At 55.2% G+C, this 14,023-nt stretch overlaps 11 non-coding genes across 11 annotated transcripts; all 11 read right to left on the reverse strand.

Moving 5' to 3' along the window:
* Positions 1 to 115: 115 nt before the first annotated feature.
* Positions 116 to 279, reverse strand: LOC148680515 (U1 spliceosomal RNA). Its single transcript, XR_015943913.1, has one exon. It is a non-coding gene; the product is annotated as a U1 spliceosomal RNA (small nuclear RNA).
* A 1,141-nt stretch (positions 280 to 1,420) lies between these two features.
* LOC148680516 (U1 spliceosomal RNA) lies at positions 1,421 to 1,584 on the reverse strand. Its single transcript, XR_015943570.1, has one exon. It is a non-coding gene; the product is annotated as a U1 spliceosomal RNA (small nuclear RNA).
* A 1,141-nt stretch (positions 1,585 to 2,725) lies between these two features.
* Positions 2,726 to 2,889, reverse strand: LOC148680517 (U1 spliceosomal RNA). The gene has a single exon (XR_015943581.1). It is a non-coding gene; the product is annotated as a U1 spliceosomal RNA (small nuclear RNA).
* A 1,141-nt stretch (positions 2,890 to 4,030) lies between these two features.
* On the reverse strand, positions 4,031 to 4,194 carry LOC148680518 (U1 spliceosomal RNA). Its single transcript, XR_015943593.1, has one exon. It is a non-coding gene; the product is annotated as a U1 spliceosomal RNA (small nuclear RNA).
* Positions 4,195 to 5,335: 1,141 nt separating this feature from the next.
* Positions 5,336 to 5,499, reverse strand: LOC148680519 (U1 spliceosomal RNA). Its single transcript, XR_015943753.1, has one exon. It is a non-coding gene; the product is annotated as a U1 spliceosomal RNA (small nuclear RNA).
* A 1,141-nt stretch (positions 5,500 to 6,640) lies between these two features.
* On the reverse strand, positions 6,641 to 6,804 carry LOC148680520 (U1 spliceosomal RNA). Its single transcript, XR_015943601.1, has one exon. It is a non-coding gene; the product is annotated as a U1 spliceosomal RNA (small nuclear RNA).
* Positions 6,805 to 7,945: 1,141 nt separating this feature from the next.
* LOC148680521 (U1 spliceosomal RNA) lies at positions 7,946 to 8,109 on the reverse strand. The gene has a single exon (XR_015943611.1). It is a non-coding gene; the product is annotated as a U1 spliceosomal RNA (small nuclear RNA).
* Positions 8,110 to 9,250: 1,141 nt separating this feature from the next.
* On the reverse strand, positions 9,251 to 9,414 carry LOC148680522 (U1 spliceosomal RNA). The gene has a single exon (XR_015943622.1). It is a non-coding gene; the product is annotated as a U1 spliceosomal RNA (small nuclear RNA).
* Positions 9,415 to 10,555: 1,141 nt separating this feature from the next.
* LOC148680523 (U1 spliceosomal RNA) lies at positions 10,556 to 10,719 on the reverse strand. The gene has a single exon (XR_015943825.1). It is a non-coding gene; the product is annotated as a U1 spliceosomal RNA (small nuclear RNA).
* A 1,141-nt stretch (positions 10,720 to 11,860) lies between these two features.
* On the reverse strand, positions 11,861 to 12,024 carry LOC148680524 (U1 spliceosomal RNA). The gene has a single exon (XR_015943882.1). It is a non-coding gene; the product is annotated as a U1 spliceosomal RNA (small nuclear RNA).
* Positions 12,025 to 13,165: 1,141 nt separating this feature from the next.
* Positions 13,166 to 13,329, reverse strand: LOC148680525 (U1 spliceosomal RNA). The gene has a single exon (XR_015943633.1). It is a non-coding gene; the product is annotated as a U1 spliceosomal RNA (small nuclear RNA).
* Between the last annotated feature and the right edge of the window lie 694 nt (positions 13,330 to 14,023).

The following is a 14,023-nucleotide window of genomic DNA, read 5'->3' on the forward strand; positions in this document are numbered from 1 at the left end:
CGCGCGCAGCTCTACTGGAGCAAAAGAGGCTTGGCAAAGGACGAGGAAGAGAGGGGAGCGACGCTCCAGCCGGGTCCGACGCTACCGCCGGAACTCTGTCTTGAACCACTGTGCTCAGGGGAGAGCGCGAACGCAGTCCCCCACTACCAGAAATTATGCAGTCGAGACTCCCACACTTGGGGAATTCGCAGGGGTCAGCGTGGCCGGAGTGCAATGGCCAAGCCTCGCCCTGGGTGAACCACCTTCTTGATCATGGTATCTCCCCTGCCAGGTAAGTATGAGTTGCCGGGCGGCGCAAATGGCAGCCGCCGTTTTCTATCGGCCGTACTGCAGGGCGGTGATGCCCAGCCACCGAGCATGGGGAATGGGCCAGCAACCCCTGTCTCCTGACGGCGCTGTACTTGCAGCAGACGTGCCTGTGCTTGCAAACCACTCGCTAGTAACTGTGGCAACGCATGAAGGGTTTGAGCTTCCTCCAGATGCTTGCTTCGTGTTTTGTCATCAGTTGGGGCTGCCAACACATGGATTCCACTGGACGCACTCGATCTGGGGATAACAGACCCTCTATGGGGGGAGGGGATCCTCCTGTTCTTTCTTTCTTTTCCTCCATCTGTTTTCTTTCTCTACAGATGCCGTTTTTCTCTGCTGAGTTTCTGATTTGGTCTATTTGGACATGTCGACCTCCGGCTTTGCTGCGGTTCGGACCGCCTTTGCCTAGAGCTCCGTGCTTTGCACTCTCGCCTTGTATATTTCCTGTCCTGTTTTCTTACGTCAGCCTATCAGCACAGTGCTCAAACGACATAGCTTGAAGAACACGACGGGATCTACAAACGTTCCGCAAAAGAACTTCACTGACGAAAGCGGAAGCGCTAACGGAACAACCTCCCGCTGCAGGCACCTTACATTCCTGAGACGGGACACCACCGACGGCTGGCTGCGAAATTGCCTCTGGTTCAGATTGGTTTAGAACCGTCCCTCTGCCCGAAACGCCACAGACGTCTGCGAAAGATTGCAGCTCTTGAAACAAAGTTACCTCTGATCCGAGCAGAAGCGTTCGCTTACTTAATGGCAGATAAAATGATGACCTTTCACACGGTCTGCATTCGTTCCGTCAGTAACAGCGGCAGGCCGGCAAATAAAATCCTGACGTTCCACAGGGCACACTCGCTTGGCGGACAAAAGCCACCGGGGGCTCTCTTTGCGTGTTCCTTCACCTGGTCAAACCGCTTTGAGGGGGGACCTTTCGAGTAGTTTTCGGCGTCTGAACAGACTCTTCTAGCGACGGGTGGGCAGGCCTTCCACAGGCGCGCGCAGCTCTACTGGAGCAAAAGAGGCTTGGCAAAGGACGAGGAAGAGAGGGGAGCGACGCTCCAGCCGGGTCCGACGCTACCGCCGGAACTCTGTCTTGAACCACTGTGCTCAGGGGAGAGCGCGAACGCAGTCCCCCACTACCAGAAATTATGCAGTCGAGACTCCCACATTTGGGGAATTCGCAGGGGTCAGCGTGGCCGGAGTGCAATGGCCAAGCCTCGCCCTGGGTGAACCACCTTCTTGATCATGGTATCTCCCCTGCCAGGTAAGTATGAGTTGCCGGGCGGCGCAAATGGCAGCCGCCGTTTTCTATCGGCCGTACTGCAGGGCGGTGATGCCCAGCCACCGAGCATGGGGAATGGGCCAGCAACCCCTGTCTCCTGACGGCGCTGTACTTGCAGCAGACGTGCCTGTGCTTGCAAACCACTCGCTAGTAACTGTGGCAACGCATGAAGGGTTTGAGCTTCCTCCAGATGCTTGCTTCGTGTTTTGTCATCAGTTGGGGCTGCCAACACATGGATTCCACTGGACGCACTCGATCTGGGGATAACAGACCCTCTATGGGGGGAGGGGATCCTCCTGTTCTTTCTTTCTTTTCCTCCATCTGTTTTCTTTCTCTACAGATGCCGTTTTTCTCTGCTGAGTTTCTGATTTGGTCTATTTGGACATGTCGACCTCCGGCTTTGCTGCGGTTCGGACCGCCTTTGCCTAGAGCTCCGTGCTTTGCACTCTCGCCTTGTATATTTCCTGTCCTGTTTTCTTACGTCAGCCTATCAGCACAGTGCTCAAACGACATAGCTTGAAGAACACGACGGGATCTACAAACGTTCCGCAAAAGAACTTCACTGACGAAAGCGGAAGCGCTAACGGAACAACCTCCCGCTGCAGGCACCTTACATTCCTGAGACGGGACACCACCGACGGCTGGCTGCGAAATTGCCTCTGGTTCAGATTGGTTTAGAACCGTCCCTCTGCCCGAAACGCCACAGACGTCTGCGAAAGATTGCAGCTCTTGAAACAAAGTTACCTCTGATCCGAGCAGAAGCGTTCGCTTACTTAATGGCAGATAAAATGATGACCTTTCACACGGTCTGCATTCGTTCCGTCAGTAACAGCGGCAGGCCGGTAAATAAAATCCTGACGTTCCACAGGGCACACTCGCTTGGCGGACAAAAGCCACCGGGGGCTCTCTTTGCGTGTTCCTTCACCTGGTCAAACCGCTTTGAGGGGGGACCTTTCGAGTAGTTTTCGGCGTCTGAACAGACTCTTCTAGCGACGGGTGGGCAGGCCTTCCACAGGCGCGCGCAGCTCTACTGGAGCAAAAGAGGCTTGGCAAAGGACGAGGAAGAGAGGGGAGCGACGCTCCAGCCGGGTCCGACGCTACCGCCGGAACTCTGTCTTGAACCACTGTGCTCAGGGGAGAGCGCGAACGCAGTCCCCCACTACCAGAAATTATGCAGTCGAGACTCCCACATTTGGGGAATTCGCAGGGGTCAGCGTGGCCGGAGTGCAATGGCCAAGCCTCGCCCTGGGTGAACCACCTTCTTGATCATGGTATCTCCCCTGCCAGGTAAGTATGAGTTGCCGGGCGGCGCAAATGGCAGCCGCCGTTTTCTATCGGCCGTACTGCAGGGCGGTGATGCCCAGCCACCGAGCATGGGGAATGGGCCAGCAACCCCTGTCTCCTGACGGCGCTGTACTTGCAGCAGACGTGCCTGTGCTTGCAAACCACTCGCTAGTAACTGTGGCAACGCATGAAGGGTTTGAGCTTCCTCCAGATGCTTGCTTCGTGTTTTGTCATCAGTTGGGGCTGTCAACACATGGATTCCACTGGACGCACTCGATCTGGGGATAACAGACCCTCTATGGGGGGAGGGGATCCTCCTGTTCTTTCTTTCTTTTCCTCCATCTGTTTTCTTTCTCTACAGATGCCGTTTTTCTCTGCTGAGTTTCTGATTTGGTCTATTTGGACATGTCGACCTCCGGCTTTGCTGCGGTTCGGACCGCCTTTGCCTAGAGCTCCGTGCTTTGCACTCTCGCCTTGTATATTTCCTGTCCTGTTTTCTTACGTCAGCCTATCAGCACAGTGCTCAAACGACATAGCTTGAAGAACACGACGGGATCTACAAACGTTCCGCAAAAGAACTTCACTGACGAAAGCGGAAGCGCTAACGGAACAACCTCCCGCTGCAGGCACCTTACATTCCTGAGACGGGACACCACCGACGGCTGGCTGCGAAATTGCCTCTGGTTCAGATTGGTTTAGAACCGTCCCTCTGCCCGAAACGCCACAGACGTCTGCGAAAGATTGCAGCTCTTGAAACAAAGTTACCTCTGATCCGAGCAGAAGCGTTCGCTTACTTAATGGCAGATAAAATGATGACCTTTCACACGGTCTGCATTCGTTCCGTCAGTAACAGCGGCAGGCCGGCAAATAAAATCCTGACGTTCCACAGGGCACACTCGCTTGGCGGACAAAAGCCACCGGGGGCTCTCTTTGCGTGTTCCTTCACCTGGTCAAACCGCTTTGAGGGGGGACCTTTCGAGTAGTTTTCGGCGTCTGAACAGACTCTTCTAGCGACGGGTGGGCAGGCCTTCCACAGGCGCGCGCAGCTCTACTGGAGCAAAAGAGGCTTGGCAAAGGACGAGGAAGAGAGGGGAGCGACGCTCCAGCCGGGTCCGACGCTACCGCCGGAACTCTGTCTTGAACCACTGTGCTCAGGGGAGAGCGCGAACGCAGTCCCCCACTACCAGAAATTATGCAGTCGAGACTCCCACATTTGGGGAATTCGCAGGGGTCAGCGTGGCCGGAGTGCAATGGCCAAGCCTCGCCCTGGGTGAACCACCTTCTTGATCATGGTATCTCCCCTGCCAGGTAAGTATGAGTTGCCGGGCGGCGCAAATGGCAGCCGCCGTTTTCTATCGGCCGTACTGCAGGGCGGTGATGCCCAGCCACCGAGCATGGGGAATGGGCCAGCAACCCCTGTCTCCTGACGGCGCTGTACTTGCAGCAGACGTGCCTGTGCTTGCAAACCACTCGCTAGTAACTGTGGCAACGCATGAAGGGTTTGAGCTTCCTCCAGATGCTTGCTTCGTGTTTTGTCATCAGTTGGGGCTGCCAACACATGGATTCCACTGGACGCACTCGATCTGGGGATAACAGACCCTCTATGGGGGGAGGGGATCCTCCTGTTCTTTCTTTCTTTTCCTCCATCTGTTTTCTTTCTCTACAGATGCCGTTTTTCTCTGCTGAGTTTCTGATTTGGTCTATTTGGACATGTCGACCTCCGGCTTTGCTGCGGTTCGGACCGCCTTTGCCTAGAGCTCCGTGCTTTGCACTCTCGCCTTGTATATTTCCTGTCCTGTTTTCTTACGTCAGCCTATCAGCACAGTGCTCAAACGACATAGCTTGAAGAACACGACGGGATCTACAAACGTTCCGCAAAAGAACTTCACTGACGAAAGCGGAAGCGCTAACGGAACAACCTCCCGCTGCAGGCACCTTACATTCCTGAGACGGGACACCACCGACGGCTGGCTGCGAAATTGCCTCTGGTTCAGATTGGTTTAGAACCGTCCCTCTGCCCGAAACGCCACAGACGTCTGCGAAAGATTGCAGCTCTTGAAACAAAGTTACCTCTGATCCGAGCAGAAGCGTTCGCTTACTTAATGGCAGATAAAATGATGACCTTTCACACGGTCTGCATTCGTTCCATCAGTAACAGCGGCAGGCCGGCAAATAAAATCCTGACGTTCCACAGGGCACACTCGCTTGGCGGACAAAAGCCACCGGGGGCTCTCTTTGCGTGTTCCTTCACCTGGTCAAACCGCTTTGAGGGGGGACCTTTCGAGTAGTTTTCGGCGTCTGAACAGACTCTTCTAGCGACGGGTGGGCAGGCCTTCCACAGGCGCGCGCAGCTCTACTGGAGCAAAAGAGGCTTGGCAAAGGACGAGGAAGAGAGGGGAGCGACGCTCCAGCCGGGTCCGACGCTACCGCCTGAACTCTGTCTTGAACCACTGTGCTCAGGGGAGAGCGCGAACGCAGTCCCCCACTACCAGAAATTATGCAGTCGAGATTCCCACATTTGGGGAATTCGCAGGGGTCAGCGTGGCCGGAGTGCAATGGCCAAGCCTCGCCCTGGGTGAACCACCTTCTTGATCATGGTATCTCCCCTGCCAGGTAAGTATGAGTTGCCGGGCGGCGCAAATGGCAGCCGCCGTTTTCTATCGGCCGTACTGCAGGGCGGTGATGCCCAGCCACCGAGCATGGGGAATGGGCCAGCAACCCCTGTCTCCTGACGGCGCTGTACTTGCAGCAGACGTGCCTGTGCTTGCAAACCACTCGCTAGTAACTGTGGCAACGCATGAAGGGTTTGAGCTTCCTCCAGATGCTTGCTTCGTGTTTTGTCATCAGTTGGGGCTGCCAACACATGGATTCCACTGGACGCACTCGATCTGGGGATAACAGACCCTCTATGGGGGGAGGGGATCCTCCTGTTCTTTCTTTCTTTTCCTCCATCTGTTTTCTTTCTCTACAGATGCCGTTTTTCTCTGCTGAGTTTCTGATTTGGTCTATTTGGACATGTCGACCTCCGGCTTTGCTGCGGTTCGGACCGCCTTTGCCTAGAGCTCCGTGCTTTGCACTCTCGCCTTGTATATTTCCTGTCCTGTTTTCTTACGTCAGCCTATCAGCACAGTGCTCAAACGACATAGCTTGAAGAACACGACGGGATCTACAAACGTTCCGCAAAAGAACTTCACTGACGAAAGCGGAAGCGCTAACGGAACAACCTCCCGCTGCAGGCACCTTACATTCCTGAGACGGGACACCACCGACGGCTGGCTGCGAAATTGCCTCTGGTTCAGATTGGTTTAGAACCGTCCCTCTGCCCGAAACGCCACAGACGTCTGCGAAAGATTGCAGCTCTTGAAACAAAGTTACCTCTGATCCGAGCAGAAGCGTTCGCTTACTTAATGGCAGATAAAATGATGACCTTTCACACGGTCTGCATTCGTTCCGTCAGTAACAGCGGCAGGCCGGCAAATAAAATCCTGACGTTCCACAGGGCACACTCGCTTGGCGGACAAAAGCCACCGGGGGCTCTCTTTGCGTGTTCCTTCACCTGGTCAAACCGCTTTGAGGGGGGACCTTTCGAGTAGTTTTCGGCGTCTGAACAGACTCTTCTAGCGACGGGTGGGCAGGCCTTCCACAGGCGCGCGCAGCTCTACTGGAGCAAAAGAGGCTTGGCAAAGGACGAGGAAGAGAGGGGAGCGACGCTCCAGCCGGGTCCGACGCTACCGCCGGAACTCTGTCTTGAACCACTGTGCTCAGGGGAGAGCGCGAACGCAGTCCCCCACTACCAGAAATTATGCAGTCGAGACTCCCACATTTGGGGAATTCGCAGGGGTCAGCGTGGCCGGAGTGCAATGGCCAAGCCTCGCCCTGGGTGAACCACCTTCTTGATCATGGTATCTCCCCTGCCAGGTAAGTATGAGTTGCCGGGCGGCGCAAATGGCAGCCGCCGTTTTCTATCGGCCGTACTGCAGGGCGGTGATGCCCAGCCACCGAGCATGGGGAATGGGCCAGCAACCCCTGTCTCCTGACGGCGCTGTACTTGCAGCAGACGTGCCTGTGCTTGCAAACCACTCGCTAGTAACTGTGGCAACGCATGAAGGGTTTGAGCTTCCTCCAGATGCTTGCTTCGTGTTTTGTCATCAGTTGGGGCTGCCAACACATGGATTCCACTGGACGCACTCGATCTGGGGATAACAGACCCTCTATGGGGGGAGGGGATCCTCCTGTTCTTTCTTTCTTTTCCTCCATCTGTTTTCTTTCTCTACAGATGCCGTTTTTCTCTGCTGAGTTTCTGATTTGGTCTATTTGGACATGTCGACCTCCGGCTTTGCTGCGGTTCGGACCGCCTTTGCCTAGAGCTCCGTGCTTTGCACTCTCGCCTTGTATATTTCCTGTCCTGTTTTCTTACGTCAGCCTATCAGCACAGTGCTCAAACGACATAGCTTGAAGAACACGACGGGATCTACAAACGTTCCGCAAAAGAACTTCACTGACGAAAGCGGAAGCGCTAACGGAACAACCTCCCGCTGCAGGCACCTTACATTCCTGAGACGGGACACCACCGACGGCTGGCTGCGAAATTGCCTCTGGTTCAGATTGGTTTAGAACCGTCCCTCTGCCCGAAACGCCACAGACGTCTGCGAAAGATTGCAGCTCTTGAAACAAAGTTACCTCTGATCCGAGCAGAAGCGTTCGCTTACTTAATGGCAGATAAAATGATGACCTTTCACACGGTCTGCATTCGTTCCGTCAGTAACAGCGGCAGGCCGGTAAATAAAATCCTGACGTTCCACAGGGCACACTCGCTTGGCGGACAAAAGCCACCGGGGGCTCTCTTTGCGTGTTCCTTCACCTGGTCAAACCGCTTTGAGGGGGGACCTTTCGAGTAGTTTTCGGCGTCTGAACAGACTCTTCTAGCGACGGGTGGGCAGGCCTTCCACAGGCGCGCGCAGCTCTACTGGAGCAAAAGAGGCTTGGCAAAGGACGAGGAAGAGAGGGGAGCGACGCTCCAGCCGGGTCCGACGCTACCGCCGGAACTCTGTCTTGAACCACTGTGCTCAGGGGAGAGCGCGAACGCAGTCCCCCACTACCAGAAATTATGCAGTCGAGACTCCCACATTTGGGGAATTCGCAGGGGTCAGCGTGGCCGGAGTGCAATGGCCAAGCCTCGCCCTGGGTGAACCACCTTCTTGATCATGGTATCTCCCCTGCCAGGTAAGTATGAGTTGCCGGGCGGCGCAAATGGCAGCCGCCGTTTTCTATCGGCCGTACTGCAGGGCGGTGATGCCCAGCCACCGAGCATGGGGAATGGGCCAGCAACCCCTGTCTCCTGACGGCGCTGTACTTGCAGCAGACGTGCCTGTGCTTGCAAACCACTCGCTAGTAACTGTGGCAACGCATGAAGGGTTTGAGCTTCCTCCAGATGCTTGCTTCGTGTTTTGTCATCAGTTGGGGCTGTCAACACATGGATTCCACTGGACGCACTCGATCTGGGGATAACAGACCCTCTATGGGGGGAGGGGATCCTCCTGTTCTTTCTTTCTTTTCCTCCATCTGTTTTCTTTCTCTACAGATGCCGTTTTTCTCTGCTGAGTTTCTGATTTGGTCTATTTGGACATGTCGACCTCCGGCTTTGCTGCGGTTCGGACCGCCTTTGCCTAGAGCTCCGTGCTTTGCACTCTCGCCTTGTATATTTCCTGTCCTGTTTTCTTACGTCAGCCTATCAGCACAGTGCTCAAACGACATAGCTTGAAGAACACGACGGGATCTACAAACGTTCCGCAAAAGAACTTCACTGACGAAAGCGGAAGCGCTAACGGAACAACCTCCCGCTGCAGGCACCTTACATTCCTGAGACGGGACACCACCGACGGCTGGCTGCGAAATTGCCTCTGGTTCAGATTGGTTTAGAACCGTCCCTCTGCCCGAAACGCCACAGACGTCTGCGAAAGATTGCAGCTCTTGAAACAAAGTTACCTCTGATCCGAGCAGAAGCGTTCGCTTACTTAATGGCAGATAAAATGATGACCTTTCACACGGTCTGCATTCGTTCCGTCAGTAACAGCGGCAGGCCGGCAAATAAAATCCTGACGTTCCACAGGGCACACTCGCTTGGCGGACAAAAGCCACCGGGGGCTCTCTTTGCGTGTTCCTTCACCTGGTCAAACCGCTTTGAGGGGGGACCTTTCGAGTAGTTTTCGGCGTCTGAACAGACTCTTCTAGCGACGGGTGGGCAGGCCTTCCACAGGCGCGCGCAGCTCTACTGGAGCAAAAGAGGCTTGGCAAAGGACGAGGAAGAGAGGGGAGCGACGCTCCAGCCGGGTCCGACGCTACCGCCGGAACTCTGTCTTGAACCACTGTGCTCAGGGGAGAGCGCGAACGCAGTCCCCCACTACCAGAAATTATGCAGTCGAGACTCCCACATTTGGGGAATTCGCAGGGGTCAGCGTGGCCGGAGTGCAATGGCCAAGCCTCGCCCTGGGTGAACCACCTTCTTGATCATGGTATCTCCCCTGCCAGGTAAGTATGAGTTGCCGGGCGGCGCAAATGGCAGCCGCCGTTTTCTATCGGCCGTACTGCAGGGCGGTGATGCCCAGCCACCGAGCATGGGGAATGGGCCAGCAACCCCTGTCTCCTGACGGCGCTGTACTTGCAGCAGACGTGCCTGTGCTTGCAAACCACTCGCTAGTAACTGTGGCAACGCATGAAGGGTTTGAGCTTCCTCCAGATGCTTGCTTCGTGTTTTGTCATCAGTTGGGGCTGCCAACACATGGATTCCACTGGACGCACTCGATCTGGGGATAACAGACCCTCTATGGGGGGAGGGGATCCTCCTGTTCTTTCTTTCTTTTCCTCCATCTGTTTTCTTTCTCTACAGATGCCGTTTTTCTCTGCTGAGTTTCTGATTTGGTCTATTTGGACATGTCGACCTCCGGCTTTGCTGCGGTTCGGACCGCCTTTGCCTAGAGCTCCGTGCTTTGCACTCTCGCCTTGTATATTTCCTGTCCTGTTTTCTTACGTCAGCCTATCAGCACAGTGCTCAAACGACATAGCTTGAAGAACACGACGGGATCTACAAACGTTCCGCAAAAGAACTTCACTGACGAAAGCGGAAGCGCTAACGGAACAACCTCCCGCTGCAGGCACCTTACATTCCTGAGACGGGACACCACCGACGGCTGGCTGCGAAATTGCCTCTGGTTCAGATTGGTTTAGAACCGTCCCTCTGCCCGAAACGCCACAGACGTCTGCGAAAGATTGCAGCTCTTGAAACAAAGTTACCTCTGATCCGAGCAGAAGCGTTCGCTTACTTAATGGCAGATAAAATGATGACCTTTCACACGGTCTGCATTCGTTCCATCAGTAACAGCGGCAGGCCGGCAAATAAAATCCTGACGTTCCACAGGGCACACTCGCTTGGCGGACAAAAGCCACCGGGGGCTCTCTTTGCGTGTTCCTTCACCTGGTCAAACCGCTTTGAGGGGGGACCTTTCGAGTAGTTTTCGGCGTCTGAACAGACTCTTCTAGCGACGGGTGGGCAGGCCTTCCACAGGCGCGCGCAGCTCTACTGGAGCAATAGAGGCTTGGCAAAGGACGAGGAAGAGAGGGGAGCGACGCTCCAGCCGGGTCCGACGCTACCGCCTGAACTCTGTCTTGAACCACTGTGCTCAGGGGAGAGCGCGAACGCAGTCCCCCACTACCAGAAATTATGCAGTCGAGATTCCCACATTTGGGGAATTCGCAGGGGTCAGCGTGGCCGGAGTGCAATGGCCAAGCCTCGCCCTGGGTGAACCACCTTCTTGATCATGGTATCTCCCCTGCCAGGTAAGTATGAGTTGCCGGGCGGCGCAAATGGCAGCCGCCGTTTTCTATCGGCCGTACTGCAGGGCGGTGATGCCCAGCCACCGAGCATGGGGAATGGGCCAGCAACCCCTGTCTCCTGACGGCGCTGTACTTGCAGCAGACGTGCCTGTGCTTGCAAACCACTCGCTAGTAACTGTGGCAACGCATGAAGGGTTTGAGCTTCCTCCAGATGCTTGCTTCGTGTTTTGTCATCAGTTGGGGCTGCCAACACATGGATTCCACTGGACGCACTCGATCTGGGGATAACAGACCCTCTATGGGGGGAGGGGATCCTCCTGTTCTTTCTTTCTTTTCCTCCATCTGTTTTCTTTCTCTACAGATGCCGTTTTTCTCTGCTGAGTTTCTGATTTGGTCTATTTGGACATGTCGACCTCCGGCTTTGCTGCGGTTCGAACCGCCTTTGCCTAGAGCTCCGTGCTTTGCACTCTCGCCTTGTATATTTCCTGTCCTGTTTTCTTACGTCAGCCTATCAGCACAGTGCTCAAACGACATAGCTTGAAGAACACGACGGGATCTACAAACGTTCCGCAAAAGAACTTCACTGACGAAAGCGGAAGCGCTAACGGAACAACCTCCCGCTGCAGGCACCTTACATTCCTGAGACGGGACACCACCGACGGCTGGCTGCGAAATTGCCTCTGGTTCAGATTGGTTTAGAACCGTCCCTCTGCCCGAAACGCCACAGACGTCTGTGAAAGATTGCAGCTCTTGAAACAAAGTTACCTCTGATCCGAGCAGAAGCGTTCGCTTACTTAATGGCAGATAAAATGATGACCTTTCACACGGTCTGCATTCGTTCCGTCAGTAACAGCGGCAGGCCGGCAAATAAAATCCTGACGTTCCACAGGGCACACTCGCTTGGCGGACAAAAGCCACCGGGGGCTCTCTTTGCGTGTTCCTTCACCTGGTCAAACCGCTTTGAGGGGGGACCTTTCGAGTAGTTTTCGGCGTCTGAACAGACTCTTCTAGCGACGGGTGGGCAGGCCTTCCACAGGCGCGCGCAGCTCTACTGGAGCAAAAGAGGCTTGGCAAAGGACGAGGAAGAGAGGGGAGCGACGCTCCAGCCGGGTCCGACGCTACCGCCGGAACTCTGTCTTGAACCACTGTGCTCAGGGGAGAGCGCGAACGCAGTCCCCCACTACCAGAAATTATGCAGTCGAGATTCCCACATTTGGGGAATTCGCAGGGGTCAGCGTGGCCGGAGTGCAATGGCCAAGCCTCGCCCTGGGTGAACCACCTTCTTGATCATGGTATCTCCCCTGCCAGGTAAGTATGAGTTGCCGGGCGGCGCAAATGGCAGCCGCCGTTTTCTATCGGCCGTACTGCAGGGCGGTGATGCCCAGCCACCGAGCATGGGGAATGGGCCAGCAACCCCTGTCTCCTGACGGCGCTGTACTTGCAGCAGACGTGCCTGTGCTTGCAAACCACTCGCTAGTAACTGTGGCAACGCATGAAGGGTTTGAGCTTCCTCCAGATGCTTGCTTCGTGTTTTGTCATCAGTTGGGGCTGCCAACACATGGATTCCACTGGACGCACTCGATCTGGGGATAACAGACCCTCTATGGGGGGAGGGGATCCTCCTGTTCTTTCTTTCTTTTCCTCCATCTGTTTTCTTTCTCTACAGATGCCGTTTTTCTCTGCTGAGTTTCTGATTTGGTCTATTTGGACATGTCGACCTCCGGCTTTGCTGCGGTTCGGACCGCCTTTGCCTAGAGCTCCGTGCTTTGCACTCTCGCCTTGTATATTTCCTGTCCTGTTTTCTTACGTCAGCCTATCAGCACAGTGCTCAAACGACATAGCTTGAAGAACACGACGGGATCTACAAACGTTCCGCAAAAGAACTTCACTGACGAAAGCGGAAGCGCTAACGGAACAACCTCCCGCTGCAGGCACCTTACATTCCTGAGACGGGACACCACCGACGGCTGGCTGCGAAATTGCCTCTGGTTCAGATTGGTTTAGAACCGTCCCTCTGCCCGAAACGCCACAGACGTCTGCGAAAGATTGCAGCTCTTGAAACAAAGTTACCTCTGATCCGAGCAGAAGCGTTCGCTTACTTAATGGCAGATAAAATGATGACCTTTCACACGGTCTGCATTCGTTCCGTCAGTAACAGCGGCAGGCCGGCAAATAAAATCCTGACGTTCCACAGGGCACACTCGCTTGGCGGACAAAAGCCACCGGGGGCTCTCTTTGCGTGTTCCTTCACCTGGTCAAACCGCTTTGAGGGGGGACCTTTCGAGTAGTTTTCGGCGTCTGAACAGACTCTTCTAGCGACGGGTGGGCAGGCCTTCCACAGGCGCGCGCAGCTCTACTGGAGCAAAAGAGGCTTGGCAAAGGACGAGGAAGAGAGGGGAGCGACGCTCCAGCCGGGTCCGACGCTACCGCCTGAACTCTGTCTTGAACCACTGTGCTCAGGGGAGAGCGCGAACGCAGTCCCCCACTACCAGAAATTATGCAGTCGAGACTCCCACATTTGGGGAATTCGCAGGGGTCAGCGTGGCCGGAGTGCAATGGCCAAGCCTCGCCCTGGGTGAACCACCTTCTTGATCATGGTATCTCCCCTGCCAGGTAAGTATGAGTTGCCGGGCGGCGCAAATGGCAGCCGCCGTTTTCTATCGGCCGTACTGCAGGGCGGTGATGCCCAGCCACCGAGCATGGGGAATGGGCCAGCAACCCCTGTCTCCTGACGGCGCTGTACTTGCAGCAGACGTGCCTGTGCTTGCAAACCACTCGCTAGTAACTGTGGCAACGCATGAAGGGTTTGAGCTTCCTCCAGATGCTTGCTTCGTGTTTTGTCATCAGTTGGGGCTGTCAACACATGGATTCCACTGGACGCACTCGATCTGGGGATAACAGACCCTCTATGGGGGGAGGGGATCCTCCTGTTCTTTCTTTCTTTTCCTCCATCTGTTTTCTTTCTCTACAGATGCCGTTTTTCTCTGCTGAGTTTCTGATTTGGTCTATTTGGACATGTCGACCTCCGGCTTTGCTGCGGTTCGGACCGCCTTTGCCTAGAGCTCCGTGCTTTGCACTCTCGCCTTGTATATTTCCTGTCCTGTTTTCTTACGTCAGCCTATCAGCACAGTGCTCAAACGACATAGCTTGAAGAACACGACGGGATCTACAAACGTTCCGCAAAAGAACTTCACTGACGAAAGCGGAAGCGCTAACGGAACAACCTCCCGCTGCAGGCACCTTACATTCCTGAGACGGGACACCACCGACGGCTGGCTGCGAAATTGCCTCTGGTTCAGATTGGTTTAGAACCGT

The sequence above is a fragment of the Danio rerio genome, chromosome 4, assembly GCF_052040795.2.
Source record: "Danio rerio strain M-AB ecotype USA chromosome 4, GRCz13ab, whole genome shotgun sequence".
NCBI classification, from domain to species: domain Eukaryota; kingdom Metazoa; phylum Chordata; class Actinopteri; order Cypriniformes; family Danionidae; genus Danio; species Danio rerio.